Source organism: Myotis lucifugus, unplaced genomic scaffold, assembly GCF_000147115.1.
Source record: "Myotis lucifugus unplaced genomic scaffold, Myoluc2.0 scaffold_194, whole genome shotgun sequence".
Classification (NCBI taxonomy): Eukaryota; Metazoa; Chordata; class Mammalia; order Chiroptera; family Vespertilionidae; genus Myotis; species Myotis lucifugus.
In genome coordinates this window covers 1,034,460-1,061,163 of record NW_005871242.1, presented here as the reverse complement: position 1 = coordinate 1,061,163, position 26,704 = coordinate 1,034,460, and the positions used below count along the sequence as shown (strand labels likewise).

Genomic DNA, 26,704 nt, shown 5'->3' with positions numbered 1-26,704 from the left:
AAGACTGGGTGATCAGGGCTGGGCTGGCCTCAGGGCACAGTTGCATGGGCTCGTATCAAAACTGGTGATCACAAACAGGTAAGCACTGAAGACCTAGAAGATAGAAGAAGATAGCCCCAAGGAAAGTGCTGGATATGGAACTGAGTCATTTGGGCAAGCATCAGGTAAGGCATGATGAAGGCTGAAGATGTGAGAGGGGCTGCATTAGTCATGGCCCACACAGTCAATAGAAACCCTTTCATGCGAAGAGGTAGTTACAAAAGTCTTTGGAAGATCTGAAAGCCAAATGGGATGATGAGGTCACCCAGAGATTAGCAATAGCAGGAAACCACTAACACCTCTGAGGCTGGTGGAAAAAAGAGAAGGGAGGGGGGTGTTGCTACTAGAGGCCAAGAACTGGACCTACATGGAAGCTCCCAGAAGCAGCTGGGACCATGGAGGGAAGGCCTGTCTGGGGGAATGGAGCCATGTTGGAGACAAAGCCACTGCTGGAGATGCCATCCAACGCAGAGAGAGCAAAGGGAAGAGGTACTCTGGCTTCTTTCTCCCTTCTCGCCTTCAGTCTTCCGCCTAAACCTAGCTGGAGCCAGCTGGCAAGAAAATCTGGAAAGGTAGTTTGCAGGGGGAGGGTGGGGCCAGGGAATGGATCAAATTACAAGTAGGCAAACCACCGGCACACAGGCAAGGGTCTGGGGCAGGGGTTGGAGGGAGACTAAAGGGCAGGCATTCTGACAGGAAGCCAAAGCCTAATGGATCCTACTGGAGCAGCAGAGCAAGACTTGCACGGAGGGTTAAAGAGCCTGGAACATTGGACTAAGCTGATTTTCCAGAGCTTGTGCCCGAGAGCCCTTCTTGTGTCAGGTGATTGTTCTCTGGCCCACTGGAAACTCGGCCACATTTGGGGAGCAGTTTAGATTCTTTGTTAGATTCCTACTCCTGTGAAGGCTCAGCAGCTGGCCTTTGACCGGGACTCCCAGAAGCGTCCCTGTAAGTCAGGGGTGGGGAATGTCCGGCCCTCGGGCCATATAAGGCGCACAAAATCATTTGGTCTGGCCGTGCCAACACATTAGGGGTGAGTTAATCAAATGTTTGACCAAATATAGCAGGCTAATTTTTAAATAAGTTTGAATGGCCCGAGAATGATATTATAAACATCCAAATGGTCTTTGGCAAAAAAAAGGTTCCCCACCCGTGCAGTGGTTGAAACTCTGGGTGAATGATGAAGAATTCCATGACCGTGAGCACTAAAATAAAGAAAAGTTCTGTATAGAAAGGGTCCTTTCATGCCTTTATGTCCTGGGTGGCTACAGAAGCAACACTTTTCTGACTTAGCCATATAAATTCTCAGCCATGAATTAGAGCATCTTCTGGTCTCTGTCCCCCTCCCATACAGTCACTCTCTGTAGAAAAATTGCCATTTTAATCATCCCTATCATCCTCATGACCATCTCCATTGTCATCATGACAGACATTGAATAATTATCTGCCTTGCGGAGAAGGGGGGAGGTAAGCTGAGTTCAGCTATTTACATCTAAGATAACGATCATTCCTGGAACCACTAACATATACCAGACTCTGTGCTTTAAGAATAGCCATGCAGTGGTTCTCAAACCTTGGTGTGACTCAGAGTCACCTATGGGGCTTCTAAAATGCAGATAGCTTCTCCCACGTGTGCCTCCCACTCTGTTTCTGATTCAGCAGGTCTGAGGCGGGGCCGATCATTGGCATTTCTCACTAGTTTCCAGCTTGTGCTGGTGCTGCTGGTCCCCGGACACCCTCTGGGAACCTCTGCATCAGTGTCTTGGCTCTTCCCAAAGGCAGGTGTTGTTGTCTCCACCCTCCAGCAGAGGAACTGAGGCTCAGAGAGCTCACAGAACTAGTGACAGGCACACGGCTGAGAAGTGGTGGTGGGAGGTCCCTGGGTCAGAGGTTGGTGTCCCCACCCTCCAGGGCTTTGCATTGGCAGGACCAGTGGCTGCTGTCTCCGTGGGCCAAGCCATTGGCCGCCTGTGGACTTTGTCGTTTGCTCTTACAGCCCTAGTGAATTTCTTTCTTACGTTTTATTCGGTGCCGAAAGTGAATCGGTGGGTTACATTAAAAAAAAAAATTGGGTCCTGTTTGGACTGGTTAATGGACTCTCACTTTTTGGTACAAATGCCCCTGATGGCTAAGGCTGGTGGCTTGTCTGAGGCAGTGAGACCTGGCAGCCCCACTTTGTGCGCTGAGGGAGGGACCCTCTGCATGAGCAGCTGGCCTCTGTGCTGGGGTTTTAGTGGGACACCTGGGGCCCAGCACCTGCAGGGAGGGGCATTTGCCACCGTGCTCAGACCTCTCTTCTTCTACCCCCGCGTGTGTGGCCTGTTGCCTGACATTTTGTTTCACAATAAACCAAGGATATTGTAAATAAAACCAGTCTCCCAAGTTGATACACACTGCAGCCTTCCCCAGTGACCTTTACAGGGCCATGAATTCCTCGTCCCTATGCTCAGACCCCTCACCAACAAACTCCGCCTGATTTCCCAAATCACTGATTGCACACAGCAGCCCATGGGGAGACTCAGGGCTTGCAGGATAAAAAGGGCGAGATAGTATGCATAACACATCACTCCTTCCCTACTGGGTTTCAATCACATATTAATTATTAATTCAGAGTATCTTTATTTTTCCATCTGCAAGCTGCAAATGTGAACTCCAGCCATGTATTTTTAAACAGCTCCATTATGATCAAGCATATTTGAATATCTCATGTAGTTTATGACATGTGGGCTTTGCTTATCAAGGAAAAAGCTGTTGTATAGATGGTTTCTGTTTTTTCAGTTTGGTAAACTGCAGCCAAAATCTGAGGAGAAATGTGAGCTACTTGCCATTGAATCGTTCTATAGATCACACTTGCAGTAGCTTCCATTATGTTTCCTTTGCAGAAATAGCGAGGACCCAAAGTAGAGAAATCGATGTCCTGGAACCTGGGTTAGATTAGAAAAATTGATGAATTTATAATGATATAGGTAATCTGGATAATAAAGATTTAAAAACAGCTTTACTTGGCTATAAGTGCAGTCAATGCTGCCATCTGGAAAGAAAAAAAATGCAAAATTAAGTTTTCTGGTACTTTAGAAATGGATTCCAAAGAGTATTCATGTATTAATTACCCAATCGATATTAGGCAATCTGTTAGAAAATAACTGCTTGTGACTTTTATTTTTGAAACACAGTTTTTGGATTCTGGTAAATTTATACCTGTAGTTTTCCAGTTAACTCTAAAATGTAGTTTTGTATTTTATATAATGGGTTTAATACAAAGAAAATTCTCACCATATTTCTTCTAGAATTTTTACATCGAAGCCAGAGTCTTCTGTAGTCTTGTTTATCAGTTGTTTATTGCTGCATAGCAAACCTTCCCCAAACATAGTGGCACAAAACAACAGTCATTTATTGAATTCACAAATGGGAAATTTGGGCAGAGCTTGGCATGGGAGACTTGCACATTGTGCACATCAGCTGGGGTGGTTCAACAGAAGGATGGGAGGGCCGGGGGCTGGGAGGGCAGGGGGAGGAGGAGCTAGAGAATCCTCTTCCCAGAAGGCCGCTCACATGGCTGCTGAGTTGGCTGGGAGCTCAACTGGGGCCTTGGTTCCTCTTCATGGAGGACACTCCATGAGGTGTCTGGGCTTTCTCATACCACGGTAGCTGGTCTCTAGAGTGCTCACCCCAAGGGAGCCAGGTGGCAAGCTGTGATGTGGTCTTCACGACAGTCTTGGAGTCTCATGGCATTATTTTTGCTGTGCTTCATTGCCGGGCCAGTGTTGAAGGGCTGGCGACTGTAGACGCTACCTGTTGATGAGAGAAGTGTCAAGGAATTTGACCACATGTTTTAGAACTGCTGAACCCTATTAGGAGCCTCTGATGAACATTGAACTGTGGCTTCTTCTAAATGAAAGACTCAATCACTTGTTTGATCCGGTGAGGCTGCACTGCTATCCCTAAATTACATGGCCCATTGGAATCTGTCTTGGCCCATTCATTAGGTACACGCTGAATTGAACAGTGTTCTTCAGGTCTGCACTGGGCCCAGGTGAGCTGGGCGAGGACAGTCTTGTTGGAGGGCTAAGGATGGAATCTGACTGCAGGGCTACCAGGAAAAATTTGATGATGTTGATGAGGTGGAGACAGTAGGTATGGACAGTGCTTTCAAAATGCTGAGGTATGAAGAGAGAAAGGGCAATAACAAGAGGGTGGTGATACCTAGCCAGACAGCGTTCATTTTCTTTTATTTTTTCCTATTTTTTTCAAAAGTGGGAGAATTTGTAGGGTGAAGAAAAGGAGCCAACATAAAATGTAAGGTGGTATTTTCTCCATTCACTGATGTGACTTAATGTTTCTTCTAGATCAGTGGTTCCCAAACTTATTTGGCCTACCGCCCCCTTTCCAGAAAAAATATTACTCAGCCCCTGGAAATTAATTTTTTTTTTAATTTTTTTTTAAAAAATATATTTTATTGATTTTTTACAGAGAGGAAGGGAGAGAGATAGGGAGTTAGAAACATCGATGAGAGAGAAACATCGACCAGCTGCCTCCTGCACATCTCCCACTGGGGATGTGCCCGCAACCCAGGTACATGCCCCTGACCGGAATCGAACCTGGGACCCTTCAGTCCGCAGGCCAACGCTCTATCCACTGAGCCAAACCGGTTTCGGCTTTTTAAAAATTTTAATAGCAGTTACTCATCGCCCCCAAATGCACCTGTGGCCATCACCGCCCCCCTGGATCGCTGCAGCGCCCACCGGGGGCGGTAGCACCCACTTTGGGAATCACTGTTCTAGATGTTCTTAAGTGCATGGTTCATGGCCCAGTTCTGTACAAAGTGGGCATGATAAACATTTGCAGCAGAACAAAGGAGTTCCACCTGTAGAAAAAGATTGCATGGGATTGCTCACCTCCTGTGGTAGCCTCTTTCCTTCCCCTTCAGGATGTGGCCTTTGCCTGTCATTTTGCTTCACAATAAACCACCATGAAGATTTTAAATAAAAATCCATCTCCCCCATTAAGGGATGCTGCGGCCAATTTCCAGTGACATTCACTGGAATTCCAATGAGTTCTTCTCTTCCCTGACCTCAAACCCTCACCAACAAACTCTACCTATTTTTCCAAGTCACTCATTGAAGTACAACAACCCATAGGAAGACCCAGGGCTGGTGTGGCTCAGTAGTTGAGCGTAGACCTATGAATCAGGAGGTCAGAGTTCGATCCTGAGTTGGGGCTCATGCTCAGGTTGTGGACTCAATCCCTAGTGTGGGGTGTGCAGGAGGCAGCCAATCAGTGATTGTCATCATTGATGTTTCTGTCTCTTTTTCTCCCTCCTTTCTTCTCTGAAATCAATAAAAATATATTAAAACCAAAGAAGCTCCCACAAATGGCTGCAGGGACCAAATACTGATCTAGTCAGAGAATCATTTTCTCTCTGAGTGTCAACTAGTCATCTGTGAAATGGAGTACGAACACCTGCTTCAGAGGGGTGTTGTGAGGGAGGTGAGATTGTGGCTCACAATTGTATAAGCGCTTTTTAAACTAAGAATTGTAAATGGCAGAGTCTATTCAAATGTAAGGAACTGATTATTTGTATTCCTGTAGGCCAGTGTGGGTGTTCACATTTTATTAGAAACCTGACTTTTTCTCTAAGGGTCATATATAGTATCTGCTTCAGTCACTTTTCTCTTTTTTGACTTATAAAAGAAATTGGCCTGGAAATGGCAGCAATTGAGAAATTGCAGTGGTTTTTTGCTTCCTGATCTACAGTTGTAACAGACACAGCAATAACAGTATTCTCTATGTGTAGTCTCTTTCTTTTTTTCTAAGGAGTAAAAACCACTGACTGGAGTAAGTAATGGGAGAGTGGAGTTTCATCTGTGGCACCGCATGTCTTTGGAAGCCAAATGTTCTCTGACACATGAGAAATGGTTGAAGACATTTCAGAAATTATCCCTATTGGTAATGGTCCGAGGCACACACTGTGTAGGGAGTAATATAATCCAGTTTGTAATTTGTGCTAATTAACTGCTAGATGAAAAGAATTTCAGCTTTATTAATTTCATTTTTCAATAATTTGCACATCTGTACAGCACTGTACATTTGGATTGTGATGTGCAAATATATAATATTTTCAGTACGGCATCTCTTTCAGGTCAACTACACTCTAGACCAAAACTTCTAATGGGGACAGAGGATGAGACACGAGTTGTGCATTTATATCCTAAGTTTTCCTGCTCAGCACAGGAAGCATGTGGGTTGAAACAGTCATTCACAGAGATTGATGCTGAAATGTTTGGCTCAGGACTTTGTTGTTTCTGATGCCAACTAGCGGAAAGCATATTGGTGGTTTGAGGCCTTCGTAATGCCTCCTTCATTCTGGTAGAGTGACAGTCACAAAACAGTCACACTGTGCACATTGCCTCTACTTCATTCTGCTAGAGTGACAGTCACAAATACAGTCATATTTCTTTACTTCATTCTGGTAGAGTGACAGTTACAAATACAGTCATACTGTGCACATTTCTACTTCATTCTGCTAGAGTGACAGTCACAAATACAGTCATGCTGTGCACATTTCTACTTCATTCTGATAGAGTGACGTCACAAATACGGCCATACTGTGCACATTTTTGCAGTTCTTAATGCAAACAGAGGCCCTGAGTCCACGAATATATCTAAACCGCTTAGTAAACACTTAAATAGCAGAGAGGGCATTTGAAAAACCTATCTTTGGTGTTTGCATTTTCTAGTGTGAGTGCTTCTGTGTTCCACAGGGTTTTGTCCCTGACAGAAATTTCTGTGCCAAGCGTGAGAGGTAGAGACATGTGACTGAGTTGGAAGTGGAGTCAGAGAAGGGAGGGACGTGACTGACCACGGACCCCATGTCTCATCCCACAATCACCATGACTCCCGGGTTGATACTGTCCCTCTTGGGCATTGCTACCTTCCCGAAGGTTCTTGCCCTCTTCTATACTAATAGCTTGTCCTCTTCTATACTAACAGGATGAGGAGAGGTGGTGAACAGCCCCAGGCTGTGGAGGAGTTCTATGTGGCCCATGTTTCCACGTGAACCGAATGTGGCATTCAGACCAGAGGGCACATTTGTTTGGGCTTTTGCTGTCTTTTCCATTTCTGGGACGTCCCTTCTGTGTGTAGTCTTGGTGGGAGGCAGGCGTCCACCCTGGGTGCTCACAGGCACACCTCCTAGCACAGCCAACTGGACGCTCCTCCCTGAACTTTGAATCTTGAGCGAGCAGTTCAGAGAGGAAGGATGGTTGGATCTGCCTGTGGCCATGGTGGCAGCACTCCTGTGAGCACCTTCTGTGGAGAAAGCCAGAGTGAGTTCTTGCTCGCCTTCTGATGCTTTCCCTAAACTGGCAAGTGTTAGTTTGAGCCCTGCTATCAAGAGTCCAGACTGACATAGAGACCCCTTCCCACGGGTGGCCCCCGAGTTGCCATTGGTTCCACACTCTCTTTTTGGCCTTCCATTTTTGGGGCATTCTTGTGGGTCTTCTCCTGCCGTAGGTGGAGCATGGAACAGAATGCTGTCGTTTCCCATCCTCCGTTAGCCAAGGCTGGTTTACTTGAGGGAAAGAACCAGTGTCCTCTTGCCTTGTGTATGGCTAACGGGTGTCATCATGTTGTTTGTACCATCGTGGGACACCTCACCGTTCACGAGAGCACGTATGTACCTGATCCTTTGGATGTCTGAGTATAGACACTGCTGTCTAAGTTGTACAGATGAGCAAGCAGCTTCAATGAAGGTGACTCTCCCGAGGTCATAGGGCTGTTAACCGGCAGAAATAGGACTTGAACGCAGGCCTCCTGACTCCCAAACCACCCTTCTTGCTCATTCTGATACATCAAAGTTAGCCTTGTAATGAAATATCCTTCATTGAAAGACCACAGCTACCAGATTCAGAAGTCTCAGCGACCTAGAATTGAGGATAAGGAGCATTTGAGTAAGAACAGTTCCCAGCTGGTGTGGTCACCACAAGCAGTCTTGTTCTGAGTTCCCTGGGGCCATGTGGCTCACGTTAGGTCCCATTACCTGGGAAGTTCAGGGGCTGGTAGGCTGATCACCCTCTGTCTCCCTTCTCTATTTGAGACAATACTTGGCTCTGCAATGGTGATGGTCAAACACCAGCTACACCTAGGTCCTTCCCTCTAGTCCCAACCCGTCAGCAGCTTGTTCAGCCCCACAGGACAGCACGGCAGGCCAGCTCCCAAGTCTGGGTAGTTTACTTTGAAACTGCTCTTTTTTTTACCGAGCTATTTAACACTAAGAACTGGTTAATACCGATTAGGATCATCCCCAAATAACATTTTTTCCTCTCAAATAGTATGTGCTTATTGCCGATAGATTAGGACATACAAATAAGCAAAAAGAAGTAAAGAAAAATTAGGAAATACAAATGAACAAAAGGAAAGCAAGAAAAACTCTCATCTTGCCACCCAGAAATAGCCACTTTAGACATACAGTTTTCCAGACCTTCTTGCTGTTAAATCTTTATTCCCCTGTATTAGGTACTACTCTTAGCATTTTTACATACCTTATCTCACCAAGTCTTCCCAACTTGCAAGATATTATTATCCACATCTTGTAGAAAAGGGAACTGCGGCTTAAAAGGATCTGTCTAATTTCAAAGGTTGTACTCTTAACCATAATTATAAATATACATGTTATAAATGTATAAGTATTAAATGAATACTTATTGAGCACCTCCTCCAAAATCCATTCATGTTGCAGCAAGGTGGGTTGTGCAAAATGTGTGAGTGGTTGGCTGCAGCAGGGATGGGTCCAGGTTTTGCGGGGCCTGATGCTTATGCAATTTTGGTTTTCATTTTAAGAGAAAAATATAAAATTTTGAATACAGAATTAGATACAAAGTGAATATCCTGTATAATAAAAGCCCAGTGACCGAAATGGTGGAACAACCAGAGACCAGGGCGATGAGGCAGGCAGGCAAATGGTTAGGGGCGATGAGGCAGGCAGGCGAGCAGTTAGGAGCCAGCGGTCCCAGGTTGTGAGAGGGATGTCCGACTATGGATTGGGCCTAAACCGGCAGTCAGATATCCCCCAAAAGGTCCCAGATTGCAAGAGGGTGCAGGCCGGGCTGAGAGCCCCCTCCCCCATGCATAAATTTCATGCACTGGGCCTCTAGTTTACTTAGAACGAGAAAAGGAATCACAAGAAATCCCTGAAGCTTTGGAGCTTCAAGTTCCCTTTTTCCTTCTGCGCTCTTCTTAGGCAGTTGACCAGAAAAGCTTCCACAGTGAGTGTGGACGAAAAGGGCCACATGTAACCTGCGTGTTGGCCTTGCAAACCCAGAGACCTAAAGTAACCACAAAGGGTGGTTTGAAGTTAAGACGTTTTAAACTAAAGAGCTGTTTATGGTGGGTAGTCATGTCCCAGGCCGGCATCTTCCCTGACAAAGGTCAGTCTTTACCTTGACTGAGCTTATTGTCTTTTTGCATCGATGATAGCTTATCGTTGGAATGTCAAAGCGATTTTCCTTTCCCTGGAAGCCTCAAAGCACAGCCACCGCTCTGCAGAGACCACAAATCCCCTCGTTGTTATTGAGTTAATTCGTGACTGTTAACTATCCTGCACCCACCTAAGTAAAAGACATGTCTATCCTTTTTCGCTTTATCCAATCCCAGAGGTTTCCCTGCTTTGCTTTCTCCCACCTTCCTGATCTATCACCAGTGGATTTCATGTAACCCACTTACATCTCCTCTTTTGATTGTAACGTATAAAACAAGATGCAGAACTGCCATTCTCCGGAGCATTATCTCAATCCGCTGAGATTCTGTTTCCCGGCAATTGTAGACAGTTTGGCTCAAATAAACTCACAGAAATTCTTCACAGGTTTGAAGGCTTCTTACGTTGACAGTAAGGCTTCCTGATGGGAACCTGGCTTTTCCTCCTGCCCAGAAAGCTCCACCCGCCCAGGGCTGGTGTCAGGCAGGGGCCTGCTGCTTAAGCTTCTCTGTGTTCCCAGGCTCAGTGGGGGGCAGTGTGCAGGGGAGACTCTGGGTCCCAGGGGGGTGGCGAGGGGAGGAGGCACCGCTTCGGAGCCGAGAGCTGTGGGGGTGGGAGCGGCATTCCAGCAGGAGTGACACAGAATTCTTGTCCCATTTCAAGATGCTGTAAACATTGGCTGGCATCTTCTTCTCCTATAGTTTTATGGTTTCATGTTTTGTCTTTGTTAGATCTAGAGTTTAATTTGGTGGATGTTTTGGAGTAGGAACCTAATTTATTATGATTTCCCCTCAAATCGTAACCAGTTGCTTCAATACCATTTATTGGCAAAATTGTAAATGTTTAGTTCTAGACAATTATTTTTATTTTTGTTATGAAAGAGATCTTATAGCCTCACCCCTAATTTTTCTAACTGGCTGTTGTTGGTATGTAGAAAGATTAAAAAAAAAAAAGAATTTGACCCCTTAGCAAATTCTTAGTAATTCTGATAGTTTCCCCATTGTCAGGCCTTTTTTATCTTGTTTCTACTTTTTGAAACCTATTTTTGGAGTGGTGTTTGATTAATAAAATGCTAGGATGACTGGCCCATAGGCTGTGGGAAGTGGCCAGGGCATGGTGACCTGATCATGGTGACCTGACCAGGCAGGATAATAATTATGATTGAACAAAGTAGGGTAAAGGTCAGGATACCAAGAACTTGTGGAATTTATCGCAAATCATAGGAAGTCTGACCCAGTGTGAATCACACCACAGATCAGATCACATATCCTGACCTGACATTTAACTTGGTCACAGCCCTGCCCTGGTACCCGGCTGTCTGTTACCCCGCCCGCCCTGCCTATCATGGCAAATTGCTTACCCAGGTTGTTTAAAGGGATGTTGTGCCCGGGATGAACTTGTTCTGCCTGCGCTTCCCTGAATAAAGGACTGACCTCGCCAGAGATCAGCACAGCTTTTAGGGATTTCCCGAACGTTTGCGTGTGCTGCAGCACCCTGCCTTCAGATGCACAGCAGGCCTGCGTTGTCCCGGTCTGTGCCCGCCGGAAAGGCTGCGTAGACCCAGATCTCCCGCGTGGGCAGGCCGGCCTGGCCCAGAGCAGCAGTTTGCTCAGGCTGTGCAGTGGCATGGTCCTGGCTCTCGCAGGAGAGCTCAGTAACCTGAGACCTGCATCTGTGACTTTCGTGTGGTTTAGACCCATTTTTCTTGAACATTGTTTCACACTGAAGCAACATACTTTGTGGGCTTTACACCCCTGTGCGCACTAGTGAGTGCTCCCCTTCCGGGGAACTAGAAGGGGGAAGACCGCAAGGGGCACGGCAGTGATCTTACAGGTGCAGGTGTGTGGCAGAGGGAAGTGACCCCAGTGGGAGGGAAATTTGGGGAACCTTCTATTGGGGAGGGGGTGCTGGTAGCCATTGTATTTCTAATGAAGAAGAGCCCCTAGGAAGGGAAGTAAGTTAGCTTGCCAGCTCATTAGCAAACTTTCTGATCTGTTCCAGGCCCAAAGAAGGGAGAGGAGAGACAGCTGCCTCTAGCAGCTGCTGGGCCCGGGGCAAGGAGACCCATGGAGGCTTCCATTCCATGTTTCGAAATAAATATTTCATTAAAATTTTGTCTCAATTACAGTTAACTTTCAGTATTGTCCCGTATTAGTTCCAGATGTTCAGCATTATGGTTAGACAGTCCTGTACTTCACAGAGTCCCCCCGCTATTATAAGTACCCACCTGGCCCCATACTTAGTTATTACAATATTATTGACTATGCTCCCTTTGCTGGCTTTACAACCTCATGACTATTCTGTAACTACCAACTTGTACTTCTTAATCCCTTTACCCTTTTCACCCAACCCCCCAGTCCTTCTCCCCTCTGTCAACTATCAGTCTGTTCTCTGTATCTATGAGTCTGTTATTATTTTGTTTGTTAGTTTATATTTTTCTTTAGATTCCACATATAAATGAAATCAGATGGTATTGTCTTTCTCTGTCTGGCTAATTTCAGCAAAATGAAATAAATATCTCAAAGTTATAAGTTACCCTTTGTATAAATCCGGTTCTAACCTCCTCTCTTGATAAATATACCTTCATAGCATCCTGGGCAGCCAGATTCAGATTTAGAATTCTCAGACTCAAGTTCCTTGTCCAGAATCTCCCTGCGGTACATGTCTACACCCCTGGCCACAGGTCCCAAGTCTGTCTGCTCCCTCTGCTAACAGCCTCCCTTGTACAAAATGAAGGAAGGGTTCCACCTTTGAGAGCTTGGACCAGGCAGGTACTGAAGCAGGTCCCAGGGACCTGTGGTATGGTCTAGAACAGTGATGGTGAACCTTTTGAGCTCGGCGTGTCAGCATTTTGAAAAACCCTAACTTAACTCTGGTGCCGTGTCACTTATAGACATTTTTTGATATTTGCAACCATAGTAAAACAAAGACTTATATTTTTGATATTTATTTTATATATTTAAATGTCATTTAACAAAGAAAAATCAACCAAAAAAATGAGTTCACGTGTCACCTCTGACACGCGTGTCATAGGTTCGCCATCACTGGTCTAGAAGATGGGGCGGGGTCTGGGTAGGCACATCCCTGGGGCTCTGTGAGCTCCTGGCTCCATGGACGTGGCATGGCTGGAGGAAGTGTGAGCAGGACCCTCTAAGCATGGTGTCCAGGGCATAGGTTCAACCTCTTGCCCAGCCTAAGATAGATAGGGTTGGGGATGAACATGGGAGGAGTGGATGGAGCACATGGGAGCTTCGAACCCCATCCTGAGCAGGTGAGGTGCTGTAAGGGCTGAGCTCAGGCACCCCAGGCACAAGGGCCCAGGGAAGAGCCAGATTGTATTATTAGAAATGCCTTTTCCCCTTCTGGATTGTGGGTAATTCATGTTCAGAATTACCCCTCATCTGATGTAGACCTAGTGCATGTGTCCTGCCCCTGTCACAGACCCCTCTCCTTTCCAGCGCCCGGGTCTTCCTTATGATGTGGCTTTGGCGTTGGTGGTAATGGGTCTGATGCGGTGAAAGGAGCCAGTAGTGGGGTTGGAGGCGAATAGAGGGCAAATGGCTTCTCTCTCTGCTGCCCTCCCCTCACTCTGCTCTCACAGATCTGCTGGGCTGGTCCTCATTCTTTGCCCCAACTCCCCACACCCACCCAATACCTGTCTTTCCGTTTCATTTCTTTCCTCATTTTCTGTTTCTCTTTTTTGCCTGAGAATTTCTTTGTTCCTGATGGTCGGTGGTGGGGGCTTGGCAGGGACAGTGGGGGCTGCACAGGAGGTGGGAGACACGCCCCTTGCAGCCCAGTGAGCTGTGATATCACTGTTGTAGAACTACATATATTCAGGCATGTTACAAATTAAACAGGCTTTTGTGGGTTGACATGGAAACCCAACCATCTCTAATAACATTATTTCTGGGGAGAAGCACCTTCCCAGTTTCAAAGAACTGATGTGCAAATGAACTTCCAGAACAAAACGTGCTTGTCATTGTGGCTGTTATTTTTAGAAGTTTGGATCTGAAAGGGGCTCTGTGTACGTCGGTAAATGAATTGAATTAAGTCTAAACTGGTGTGTGGGGCCCCTTCCAGTTCCAGAGTGTCTCCGATTTTTGTCCACCTCCCTCATTTTCATAGGCCAGGAAACTGCTCTCAGAGACTGTGAATTGATTTATGCAAAACGAACACAAAGCTGTGGGCGGGACCAGGCCTGGGATCCCCCTTGCTTCCATCTTCTGTTACTATCAGGACGCAGGGGTGCCATTCTGGTCATCGGAGGACCAAGCCCCAGCATCCGTTTGGGGGTAGGTGGCTCAGGAGGACATGCAGGGGAGCACGGTGGCCTTGAACCCCCCTGGATGCTGTCGGCACCCACCTGTGCGCCCAGGAACCTCAGCACCGCTTGCACATGTTAGATTTCATACTCGTGACCATGTTAACATGAGACCGTATTTGAAGAGAAGGAGCAAGAATCATAGCTTTTTAGAGTTTAAAAGTGGCCACAGTGGTTATGTGCTCAACATTCTCAAACAGTGTCCTCCTCTGCATTAAAATGAGATGGATCTGTATGTGGAATAAATTATTGGATTTTTTTAATGGCTTTGTAGCATTCTTGAATTTCCTTACCTTTAAGAGTTCTAGTGCATAGAATAGTAACTACTGCATTTTAGAACCTGACGGCATTTATATTCTATGGTACCGACTGCATAGCATCCACGAGGCTGTTTGCCATCTGTGATACAGGCATCGCGGCACATCAGGGTGATAGAAATGGAAGCACCCGGCGCTGGGCCTGCCTGAACCAATTGTACTAATTGTGTGGTTTCCGTTCTTGCTGTCGTTGTTGTCGCTGTAGACAGGGATTCTCTGTCAGACGGCAGTCTCTTCCTATCTGGTTTCCTGGTGCCTCCTCCTTGATTTGGGGTGTTTTCTGTCACTCCGGAGGAATCGGTTTCCTATTCTGAAGAGCTCTTTCATGGGTCAAGAGGTGCAGAATTTCTTCTTTTTGTAAATGTTTTTAAGATTTTTGGTTTGGTACATTCCAGGAATCACTTTTCATTCCTCTCTGCTACCTTGGAGTCCTTTCAGTTATGGCTTCCCCACCTTCCCCCCCCCCCCCCGCCCCCCCGGGCCTTGTCCTGTACACCATTAGTCTTGGGTTTCTTTTCTTAATAAGCTGGCGACATAGGAGTATTCTTTAAGCTTATTTACCTTCTCTGTTGGGAGCCTGATTTGCATTTATGTCAGATATCATTAGTAATTGCTCAGCTATGAGGACAACATAAGACAAGACCTTGTCAAATTGAGTTGCCCTGTTCCCCGGGCTTCTCTGGGAACAGTCTGTGTTCTGTCGCTGGTTATCTGAAGAATGACCGGTCTGGAGCCTCCCTCTCCCTCTCCTGACCTTTGTCTGTTGGCTAGGTCTCAGTGTTTCACACTAATTCTCACCATCCGATCTCCTTTAGGCCACTAAGCGAATACAGAGACCTCTTTCTGCTTCCTGTCCATGCCCCCGAATGCTGGGTGTGAAGATTAAAGCGATTGTCTAATATTTGGGATTAGTCCCTGAGGAAATGACTTAGGAAATGTGTTTATAATGTAGCTGAGCAGTGGGGTATAATGTTTTTCAGACAATTTGAAAATGTCAGTCATCTGTGACTGAACATTTCCCACAGAGGAATTCTCCCTACCTCCCTGCTGACTTCTGTACCCCATTTCCCCCATCCACATACTCTCTCACTCTTCAAAGCGACTTTTCACACCTGTTCTTTTCTCCTCAGTCCTCCAGCATCTCCTCATCCTTAATTTCATTACCTGCTCCTTTTTATACAGCAACGCTACCTATTAGATTTTTCGTATTGTTCCACAATTTCTTGAGGATGTAATTTTTATTATTTTTTATAATGTTCTCTCTGTTCTTCAGGTTGGGTAATTTCTATTGATCTTCAACTTTTCTGGCTTTTCCTCTTTAATCTCCATTCTGCTTTTGAAATGATCCTATGAGTTTTTGATGATAGATATTCTGGTTTTCAGTTCTATAATTTTCATTTGCTCCTTATTTATAGTTTCTGTTTCTCTGCTGGGAACACCTAGTTGTCCATTGATTTTGAGAGCATTTACCTCATGGAACATAACTATAATAGCTGCTTTAAAGCCTTTGCTTGAAAATTCTATCATCTTGGTCATATTGAGTTGGCATCTATTGATTATTCTTTCCCTTGGGAACTGGTCACATTTCCCAGGTTCTTTCTGCATCGAGTAATTTTATATCATCCTGAATGTTGTGAATATTATGTTGTGTAAACTCTGGTTCTTTTTGTACTCCTCGAGCATGTTGGTGTTTTTTGTTTTGTTTGTTTTTTATTTTGATGTAGGCCGCTCTCTGTCTCACCCTCTTTGAGTGGAGGTTCCAACATAGTGGAGTTTTCCAAAGGCTCTGCTTTCTGTTCTAGGTCTTTCCTGACATGTGCCCCTCAAGGGTGAACTTGATTCTTGGGTGGTTCCAAGTACAGAAGTGAAGAATCCCCTTCCCTAGCTCTCTCCTCTCTGGTTCACTCACACTTTTTGGCTCATAGGAGAGAGACAGATGGGTTTTCTGTCTGAGATCTCTGACTGTGAACCTCTGTGAATGGGGCTCACCCTTGGGGCAGAGCCAAGGGAGAAGGAGAAGAGAGGGAGAGGAGAGGGCGAAAGGAATTAACCATTTGCAGGTTACTTTCCCAACTTTGCCCCCTTTCTACACTCTGCTTTTTTCTCCCAATGTTTTTTTATTGCTGTAAAATACTCATAACATAAAATTTACCATCTTAACCATTTTAAGAATATAATTCAGTAGTATTAAACCCATTAATAATGTTGTGCAGCCATCACCACCATCCATCTCCATAGCTCTCTTCATCTTGCAAAACTAGAATCTTTTTATCTTATAAAACTAGAACCCTATAACATTAGACAATGACTCTGCATTTCCTCTTCTTCCCCCAGGCCCTGGAAACCACCATTCTACTTTCTGCTTCTATGATTTTAACTATTCTAAGTATCTCATATAAGTGAAATCATACAGTAGTTGTCTTTTTTTAGTGACTGGCTTATTTCACTTAGGATAATGTTTTCAAGGTTCATCCACATGTCAGAATATCCTTCCTTTAAAGGCTAAGTAATATTTTATTATATGTATATGCCACATTTTGTATAACTATTCATCTATCGATGGACACTTGTGTTGCTTCTAAAATTTGGGTACTCTGAATAATGCTTCTATGAATATGGATGTACAAATACCTCTTTGAGACCCTGATTTCAATTTTTATGTATACATTAATAAATGCTGGATCATATAGTAATGCTAATTTTGTATTTTTAACCTTCTTGAAGAACCAACATACTCTTCTTTTTTTTTAATCCTCACCCAAAGATATTGATTTTTAGAGAGAGAGGAAGGCAGAGATAGAGAGAGGGAGAGAGAGAGAGAAAGAGAGAGAGAAACATTAATTGGTTGCCTCTTATACGCACCCCAATTGGGTAATGAACCTGAAACCTGGGTATGTGCCCTGACCAGGAATTGAACCAGCAACCTTCCAGTGTACGGGACGATGCTCCAACCAGCTGAGCCACACCAGCTAGTCCAACATACTCTTTTCCAGCTGCACCATTTTATGTTCCTCTAACAGTACATAAGGGTTCCAATTTCTCCACATCCTCACCAACACTTATTATTTTCTGTTTCTTTATTTTTTTTGATAGGAGCCATCCTAATGGACGTGAGGTGGTATCTCATTATAGTTTTGATTTATATTTCGCTAATGATCAGTAATGTTGAGCATCTTTTCATGAGCTTATTGGCCATTTGTACATCTTCTTTAGAGAAACATTTGTTCAAGCCTTTTACCCAATTTTGGATCAGATTTTGTTGTTGCATTTGCAGTGTTTTCTATATATTCTAATTATTAATTCCTTATCAGATATATGATTTGCAAGTATTTTCTCCCGTTCAGTGGGTGCCCTTTACTTCTGTTGATATTGTTTTTGGTGCACAAACTTTAATTTTTTATGAAGTCCAATTTGTCTATGTTTCCTTTCATTGCCTCTGCCTTTGGTGTCATATCCAAAAAAATCATTACCATATCTAATGTCATGAAGCTTTTGTCCTGTGTTTTCTAAGAGTTTTATAGTTTTAGGTCTTTGATCCATTTTTTGAGTTAATTTTTGTATATGGTGTTAGGTAAGGGTACAACTTCATTCTTCTGTATGTGACTCTCCAGTTTTCCCTGCACCATTCATTGAAAACACTGTCCTTTCCCCCATTGAATGGTCTTGGCATCCTTGTCAAAAATCATTAGACCGTACATGTGAGGGTTTATTTCCGGGCCCTTGATTTTATTCCGTTGGTTTATATATCTGTCCTTACACAGGTTTCATGCTGTTTTAACTACTGTAGGCACCATTTGCCTGCTTTTGTTTCCTTTTCAGAGTTCTCAGCTCTTTGTAGTTTTTCCAGAGTTTCTAGTTGTAGTCAGAGGGAGGATGGTTGTCACAGGCATTCACCAGTAAGATGGTTCTGTGATTTGAAATGCCTTATTGGCAGCACCCAGATTCATATCTCTTGCCTGTACCTCTTGCCTGAACTCAACTTCTTTTCAACAGTTATTGGCTGCAGCTAGCATCCTCACCTTCTCTATTTCCAGCATCTCTGAAGCATAGCCAGGTTGGTTGTGAAGATCCAGGAATTATGTGGCTCAAATGCTTAAACCCAGAAACCTAGTGAAGACTCTGAATTCCATTTCACCCTTGTTCCTTGCGTCCACGTCTGTCTGTAGTGCCGTGAAAGAGTGGCCATGTGGGTTATTCACAGAAAGGGCAGTTGTCATCGCAGGGTGTGTGTCCTCACTGCTAGTAGATGTGTTTTCTGCATGGTCTCTGTGCGCTACTGGCATTGTATTTAGGTAGGTCCTAGGAGTCTTTAGCTGTCCAGGTCTTAGGGCCGTTCCCAGCATCCTAAAGGCGTTAAGGGAAACACTTGCAGCCTGTTGGGAAGATGCTGACTGTATCTGAGATATGACTCAGCAGGAAGAAGAATGTTTGCTGCTTGTTCTTTCTAAGGCTACATTATAAATTAGGAAATCTTTTTAGATGGCCTCTGGATTTACTTCTCACTTCTGATTTTTGAGGATGTTATTCTGACAGTTAAATACAGTGCTGACAACCCAGTCTCCCACTGCCCCAGCAGGGAAACTGTTATTGCTCAGTGGCATCGTCCCATAATGAACCAGCTTAAGTGGTAAATGACTGATGTAGCCTGTTCTCGTTTTGCTTTTCTGAGTGCAGTCGTTTCTTCTTTGTCAAGTTTTATACGTGTTAAGGCTTTTTCCTTCTTCTTTATGTGACTGTGTGTTTTTATTTTTATGAGAGTAGCAATTTGATACTGCGTGGTTGGAATTTAGGATGAATAGTGGATTGTGAACTATTAAGAGATATACTTTTATGTTTTGGGCGTAAGCAATTATGTAATTGTCACCTTTGAGTAACTAGAAAGAGGGAAAATAGTGGAAGTATTTTCTGCATAGTCTCTTTGTGCTAGCTGGCATTGTATGTAGGTAGTTCCTAGGAGTGTTTGGCTGTCCAGGTCATAGGGCCGTTTCCAGCATCCTAAAGGCATAAGGGCAACACTTGGCAGCTGTGTTGGGACGATGCCGACTGTGTCTGAGATATGACTCAGCAGGAGGAAGGATATGATTCTCTTGGTGGAAGGAAGCCGCGGGGGAGGGGTGATGTTTAAGCATCACTGCAGCGGTAGGAAAGCCAGAGTGTCTTCTGCGTACTCATTCACTTTTTGGTTCATTTATTAATCCAGTGTTTATTGCATGTCCTGCTCCATACAGGGCACTGTGCTAGGTGGGCATCTAGGGAAGAGTTCCTCTCTGACATACAGAGTTGCTGCTGGTGGGGAGATGGGGAAGCCAGAGCACCTCTGTGAGTCTGATGAAAAGACGGTCAGGCGTGGGTGGCAGGAACCTTGACAGGAAGAGAGGAAGAGTGTGAGTATGCAGTTTTAAGATACTGCTGTCCTGTGCAGTTAAAGTGTACACCATGAACCTTAACACTGTTTATATTCAATTCTTTGCATTTCTTTTGAGGAAATAGAAGCAATACTTATAATAGTTTAAAAAGGGAGAAAGTCTAATTGCCCCACAGATCAGAATGATGAAATTAATCATGGTACCTTCTTGAGATAGAGTTCTCTGCAGTCATTAAAGATCATATTGCAGCCCGACTGGCATGGCTCAGTGGTGGAGCATGGACCTATGAACCAGGAGATCATGGTTCAATTCCTGGTCAGGGCACATGCCTATTGGTGGGTGTGCAGGAGGCAGCCAGTCAATGATTCTCATCATTGATATTTCTCTTTCTCTCTGATCTTTCTCTCTTCCTCTCTGAAATCAATAAAAATATATTAAAAAATCATATTGCATAATAATATTTAATGGCATGGGAAATGCCATCTAATGAGTGTGTGTGGGGGGCAGCCTATAAAGCAGTATGATTTCAATTTGGTAATGCTACGCTCTCCATCCAGACCAGCGGGGCTGCCCTCCTGGAATTGTAGCCATTCCTACCCCCCACCCACAGGCACTTCCAATGGCCTCACCCTGCTCGGCCACTTACTGCTCCATACTTACCACTTTCTAACATACTATACAATTTACTTGTTCATGTTATTGCTTATTGTTTTTCTTTCCTGATAGAATATAAGTTGCAGGAGGCCAGGTTTTTTTTTGTTTGTTTGTTTTTTTGGTCTATTTTTCTCACCAATGTATCCAAAAAGCCTAGAAAAGTATCTGGTCTGGCACATGGTAGATCCTAATTAATACTGCAATTGTTGAATAAATGTTGAAGGAAATGTGGTTGGATTATAATATAGGTGGTTGTTAAATTTTTTTCTTTTTCCTTTTCTGAATTTTAAGTATTTTTTAAATAGTAAACACAGATTGCCTCTATAATGAGAGGGGGAAAATCTTTAAAAAGATATTGTTACATATGAATTCCTCTAATAGCCCTGACTAGTTTACCTGGGGAAATGGCTGAAGGGACGATTGGAGGGGGCAGAACCAAAGATGTCCGTTGTGCACAGAGAACGTGTCGAGCCGATCTGGGACCTGGGTTCTGCTCTGCCCGTGGCTGTCCGCTGGGCTTTGTGCCATTTCTCCTGCTGCGCCCCAGGCTCGTGGCCGCCTGCGTGTCTTGCTCCTGCATCCTCCTTCCTATTTTTCCACTAGTTCCCATTTTGTGTTTTCTTCCACTGCCAGCTTCAGTCATGCTTTGTTTCTGTGGCCTCTGTGACTCCTCTGGCCACATTGTCCTTGGGGTGCCTACGGCACAGGCAGAGTGTGCCCTGCACACCAGGCTCCAGGAGGCCCCGCCTGGCATTGCTAGTTCCCGGCTCTCACAGCGGGCCTCAGGGGAGCCACGTTTGCAATGGACATTAACCAAAGGGGCTAAAGCTACCTTTGCTGGGAGCCAAGTGGAATCTATTTTAAGACAGAAACCATAGAAATACTTGGAGCACATATGCTCCACTTGCCTCACGTGTTATCTTTCCTCTGCAAGTCAATGACAAGCTGCTTGAGAGTAAGATTTCTCTTTTCCACTTTTCCTGTCTTCAGCAGCACATAAACAGTTCTGGTCTCCAAGTTGATGTCATATACTTGATGGTTGGTCCTTGGTTTCCCATATATGAGATAAATGTTTCTGACCCTCCAAGGGATGGCGTAGAATAATACAGGGGCAGGGATTCGAGCGTCTTAGGAGGCATTATATATGTATGCACATCAATATTTAATGACATTTTGGTATTAATAATTTAAAAAGCTAATAAGCTAAAGTGAAATATTCAGGATATAACTTGGCTAGCGTAACCTTCTGCTGTTCAAATTGTACAATTTCTATTCAGGGAATACAGATTGAATTTTTGGAAGCAATTAGACAACAGATTATTCGATAGGTAAATGTTGATTGCGATTCTGCTGCTTACAAGGGACTGCAGTAGGCGCTGAAGGGGCTGTGGAGGTCGGGGAGAGATTACATGTGATCTGGGGCAGGGGGACGTGCACGCGGTGGGGCACACGGTGGTGAGCCCAGAATGATGAACTTTGTCAGGTGGGAGGTTGTGGACGTGGGGAAATAAAGGATTCCAGGGGGAGGTAACAAAATCAAAGGGGTAGGGGGAGACTATTTGGAGGAGTAGCCAGTTATTCCTGGGCAGGACCGTGGGGAACATGCAGGTGAGGGGCGTGGGAGAGGAAGGCAGCAGGTGGATTTGGGCAGCGTGGAAACCTTCGTGCCGCAGTGAGAAGCTCTGTTATCGGCCCCAAGCCTTTGGTTATTTCACACTAGAAATGGGTTTTGAGAGAAAAGGCTTACAGTTTTTACATGGTTTGATAAACAGAAGAGTGACCATATGGTAGGATAGTGCCTTTCATCTCATACTGAAATTAATTAAGCGAGGACACATAAAATCAAAGAGAAAATTGTTTGCTTCCAGAAACAGGTTTTTTTGTTCTTTTTTTTTCCTCTCTGTGGTTGCATAGCTACTGGATTGGACTAGAGCTTACATTGGGAAATTGATTCAAACTACTGTTGGGGAAATGGAGGTAAATTTCACATATTTAAATTATTTTCTCAAAGCCATATAGCAAATTATTGAAATCTTTTTGAATCGAATCCATGTGTCTGGGCCCTAAGAAGCCTGCTAAGAAACCTTGTGATTTTCAGGATGTTATCAATGTGACTGATGCCATGTACATGCAGGGAGTGCTCTGACACAGTGCTGGTTCTGTCTTCCGCGTTGTGCAGAATGTGTTTCAGTCAATAGTTATCTAGAGCACATTTTAAAAAATGTGTTTTGGGGAGGACTCCAAACCAAGATTGCTGGAAATTCATAAATTATTTTTCAGAGAATTTCAAAAGGTCTCACAAGTATGATTTCCTAATCCTATGTGATTTATACCATTTTCTTATTTAAAATAGATGAGCAGTTTAGAAGTATATAACTGAAAATCTTTAGGCTTAAGTTTACTCACAAAGTAATTAATCAGTGACTTAATTTTTTTATGACTAAAAAATTCAACTTGTTTCTTGTTTAGTTTTTAAATTCTGAAATATATTCAAAGAAAGCCAGCTGACTCTGAAGTCCAAAGTTTGTCTATTTTTGTAAAATGTTGTGTGCATATGTATGTATATGTGTATGTGAGTATATGTGTATGTGTGTGTATGTATGTATGTGGTGTGTGTATATATATGTGTGTATGGTGTGTGTATATGGTGTGTGTGTGTAAGTGTGTGTGTATGTGTGTGTGAGTGTACTGGTGTATGTGTGTATATGGTGTATATATGTAAATGTATGTGTGAGTGTATTTGTGTATGAATGTATGAATATGTGTATATGCATATGTATCTGTGTGTGTATAAGTGTATGTGTGATTGTATGTATTTATGAATGTGTGAATGTATGTGTGTATAGTGTGTGTACTAGTATGTGTGTATTGTGTGTATGTGTGTATGTATGTATAAATGTATGTGTGAGTGAATGTGTGTATGTGTGAATATTTGTATGTGTGTGTAAGTATGTGTGAGTGTATGTGTGTGTGTGTAAGTGTGTGAGTGTATGTGTGGATGCATGTGTGATGTATGTGTGTGTGTGTGTGTGTGTGTATGAGAGAGAGAGAGAAAGAAAGAGAGAGAGAGAGCTGGGACTCTGTTAGTGGAGAAACAAGCTGAGGAACATCTGTTCCTACACTGTGTCCCTGAGTGGCTGCCAGGATGAGGTGGGATGACAGGAATGGAGGAAGGGACAGTCATGATTACTTTACATAATTTAAGAAGAAATGGTGAGAGGATGTGCGATTTTACCTTTCCATTTTGCATTTTTGAAAGAAAAGTAGAAAACATACTTATCAAAACTATTTTTCATAATGTAGATTATTACTATGTTTTTCATTTTGGAGCCAATTTTTCTCTCCCCCCGGGAAGTTAAAGGCCACAATATATGCTGCTGGTTTTCACTTTCTTAATTCATTTCCAGCTTCTCTTAATATCTGAGTTTTTACAGTCTTGTTCAACTTTACTAACCTCATTTTCAGAGGAGTTATAACCTGTACTTTAGTTATGTTTCCTTTTAAAATATTAAAAGTTCAAGAAAATTCCAAGATCATTCATGGCGTTTGATACTTTTTTCATATGCTTTATCACATTTTTGAATTCTTACCAATTTACTACTTTTATAATGAAAATGTGTGGATGGTATAATCTTACACTCCAGTCTCTGTGGTGTAATTTATAGTGATTTATGGCCTACGATTTTCACACTCTCCCTCACAAAGCAGCAAATGACCTTCTTGCATTTTTGAAAGTGCCCCTCATTTGAGGGAGAGATGTTGGATTTTGAATTGCAAATACCGTTTCCTCACTGTCATTGTGTGGTCATGTTTGGTTTATGATCTTGACCTGTCCATGCGCTAGTTGTGCTTTGTTCAACTACGGACCCATCTCTTTCATTGTTATATGGAGTAATATTAAGTCACTTCACACTTTAAGTGCTCAGGCAGAGTAGAAATTATGTCTTTTAAGAAAAAAATAGAAATTATGTCTTTTGAGGAGAAGATGTTAATACATGACGTGAAGTAGAATAGGAAGAATTAAGAGATGGGGTTTTCTTCATAGGGTTTGGGGCCAGCTACTGGGTTTCTCTGGGCCTCCGTTCACTCAGCTGTAAAGTGAGGGCAGCGGACTGGATGCTTTTCATTTCCCTACGTCACTGGCACTTTGTGTCTGACTGCAGAAGGCCAGGACGTGGGCTTTGGTGCTACGGGAAGAACACTAGTAGAATATCCTATTCCTTTTTCTCCAGCACGTGGATCGAGGCTCCGTGAGCTTTAGCAGAGCGTACAACACCCTCCTTTTAGTTAACATTTCACACACTGAAAGGGAAGGTTCTTGAAAGTTACTTGGACTTAATCTCGACAGGCAATTGGGAATGATTTCAAAAGGATGAAAATGACCTAAACCTGAACTGCCAAGTGAAGGCTGTCGTGAAGAAAATGTAAAAAATGAGGACAGTCTGACTGGAAAGATGAAAGATGGAGCTAAATCTGGAACATGATCAATGCTGGTGAGAGGAATGGGGGCCCTTGACTCCATCCAGGGAGATGAGACCAAGAGGTTACCTCTTGGAAGTTGAAATCATTTTAAGTGAGTAGAGGATATACTCTTTTTTTTTTTTGGATATAATATATGAGGTTTTAATGTAACATTTTAGGAATCTTGATATTTTTATGAGAAATATTATAATACCTAATACATTCTTCAGTTGATTTGTTGAACATATATATTTCCATTTAATATAAGATTATATAGTACATATATGCTTAGTTCACATTTGTTTTTTATCACATCTCACATCCCATGCTTTACTAAACCTCTCTCTTTTTTAAAAAATTTGTTTTATTGCTTAAAGTATTACAAAGAGTATTACATATGTCTCTTGTTTTCCCCCTTGACCTTCCCTTGCTCCCCTACCCCCCAGTGACTTGTGTCCATTGGTTATGCTTATATGCATGCATACAAGTCCTTCGGTTGATCTCTTAACTGCCCCCAACCCTCCCGGCCTTCCCACTGTAGTTTGACAGTCTGTTTGCTGCTGCTCTGCCTCTGTATCTATTTTTGTTCATCAGTTTATAATGGTCTTTGTTATCCATAAATGAGTGAGATCATGTGGTATTTTTCTTTCATTGACTGGCTTATTTCACTTAGCATAATGCTGAGGATATACTCTTTTATCAAGAGGATAATACATTTTTAGTTATTCATTATAACTACCCTTGCATAGTGTGTGAAGTATGGGGGAAGTTCATGTCCTTTGGGAGGTGAACAGGGGAGAGGACCACGCTGTCCAATGCTACTAGTCCACCCTGGTTCTGATGGCAGAACCAAAGCCTGTGCTTGGTGGACTGTGGCTCTGCTCCGTGGTTGTGGTTGCGTCAGCTGTGGGGGGGGTGAGGCCCATGGAATCCCAGGTGGGAGGCGGGAAAGAGGGGGGGGGAGTCATCACCGTGCAGGGAGATTTCAACACAGGCTGTGAATGAGAGCATTTATTCCTTCAAAAGTCCACTCACAGCCAGAGTAACTTTGAGACAGCTGCCTTTTCTTGATCCTTCCTTCTGAGTTCTGGCTCCTAGGTCTTATCTTAGGAGGCCAGCTAACTATGTTGAAACAATTTTAAACACGATGTTCACAGACTGAAAGAACCATGGTATTAACACAGTTCGGTAGTGGATACTTTACAAACAAGTTTGTATTTTATATTCAGAGATTCCAAATGTATCAGTGAGGGTAGTTTGGAGCTGGGTAGAAAGGCCATGTCTTTACCCAGCCACCCGATGAAACCAGTAATGATTTCATTCTTCTCCTAGATTTACAGCTTTGGAACATGTTTTCACACAGATCTGAGGAACATTTGGGAAGAATATCTCAGTACGGAGAGGTGATGAGGGCAGACCTGCTTTATTTCCAGGGGCCTATCCTGAGCCATTGCCTGGGCACCTCCGAGGGGGTGGGAGAGGGCCTGGGTGTGGGATGCTCTCTCCGCTGGGCGTCCCTTTGCTGGTAATTGGAAGTCTTTGCTATGATGAGAGTGTCATTTTGGTTTTGTATAGAAAGTGACATTTGTCTATTGTTTCGAAATTGCCAGAGTCTCATCAAAGCCAGATCTGAAAGCAATTTCAGGGTCAAACCAAACCCCAAGGAGAGAGAACTGCAGCACTGGGGGGGAGGAGGGCTGGATTATCTCCTCGGCTCTTCTCAGCTGTCATTCCTAAGATTCCTTCCTGATGAGTTGAAACTTTTTGCACAACAGAAATGTAGTATTACAACAGAAATGTAGTATTACATATACATTTATCTCCTTAAGTATATACATTTATCTCCTTAAGTATATAGTGTAGTCTTCCCCCTTGTCCCCCTCCCCATGCCCTAATGGTGATCATTCTTTATACCTTCCTTACTTCCTTACTTGTCCGAGGTTGGAGCTGGTGAAGCTCCAGGAGCTGCTGCCATCCCTGGCCGTGCCTGCCTGGCGTGTCAATAAGGGGCTTCTTTGCAGCCTCTACGATTGTCCGTTCCCAGCTCACGAGAGCATGAATACTGTGCTGT

General features: G+C 43.8%; 1 protein-coding gene across 1 annotated transcript in view; it reads left to right on the top strand.

Moving 5' to 3' along the window:
• Positions 1-425: 425 nt before the first annotated feature.
• The window catches only part of CSGALNACT1 (chondroitin sulfate N-acetylgalactosaminyltransferase 1), a 252,115-nt gene continuing 225,836 nt past the window's right edge, over positions 426-26,704 (top strand). Inside the window, exon 1 of the mRNA XM_023760843.1 lies at positions 426-528. The gene's annotated coding sequence lies outside the window, so the exon portion shown is untranslated. The remainder of the gene's footprint in view (positions 529-26,704) is intronic.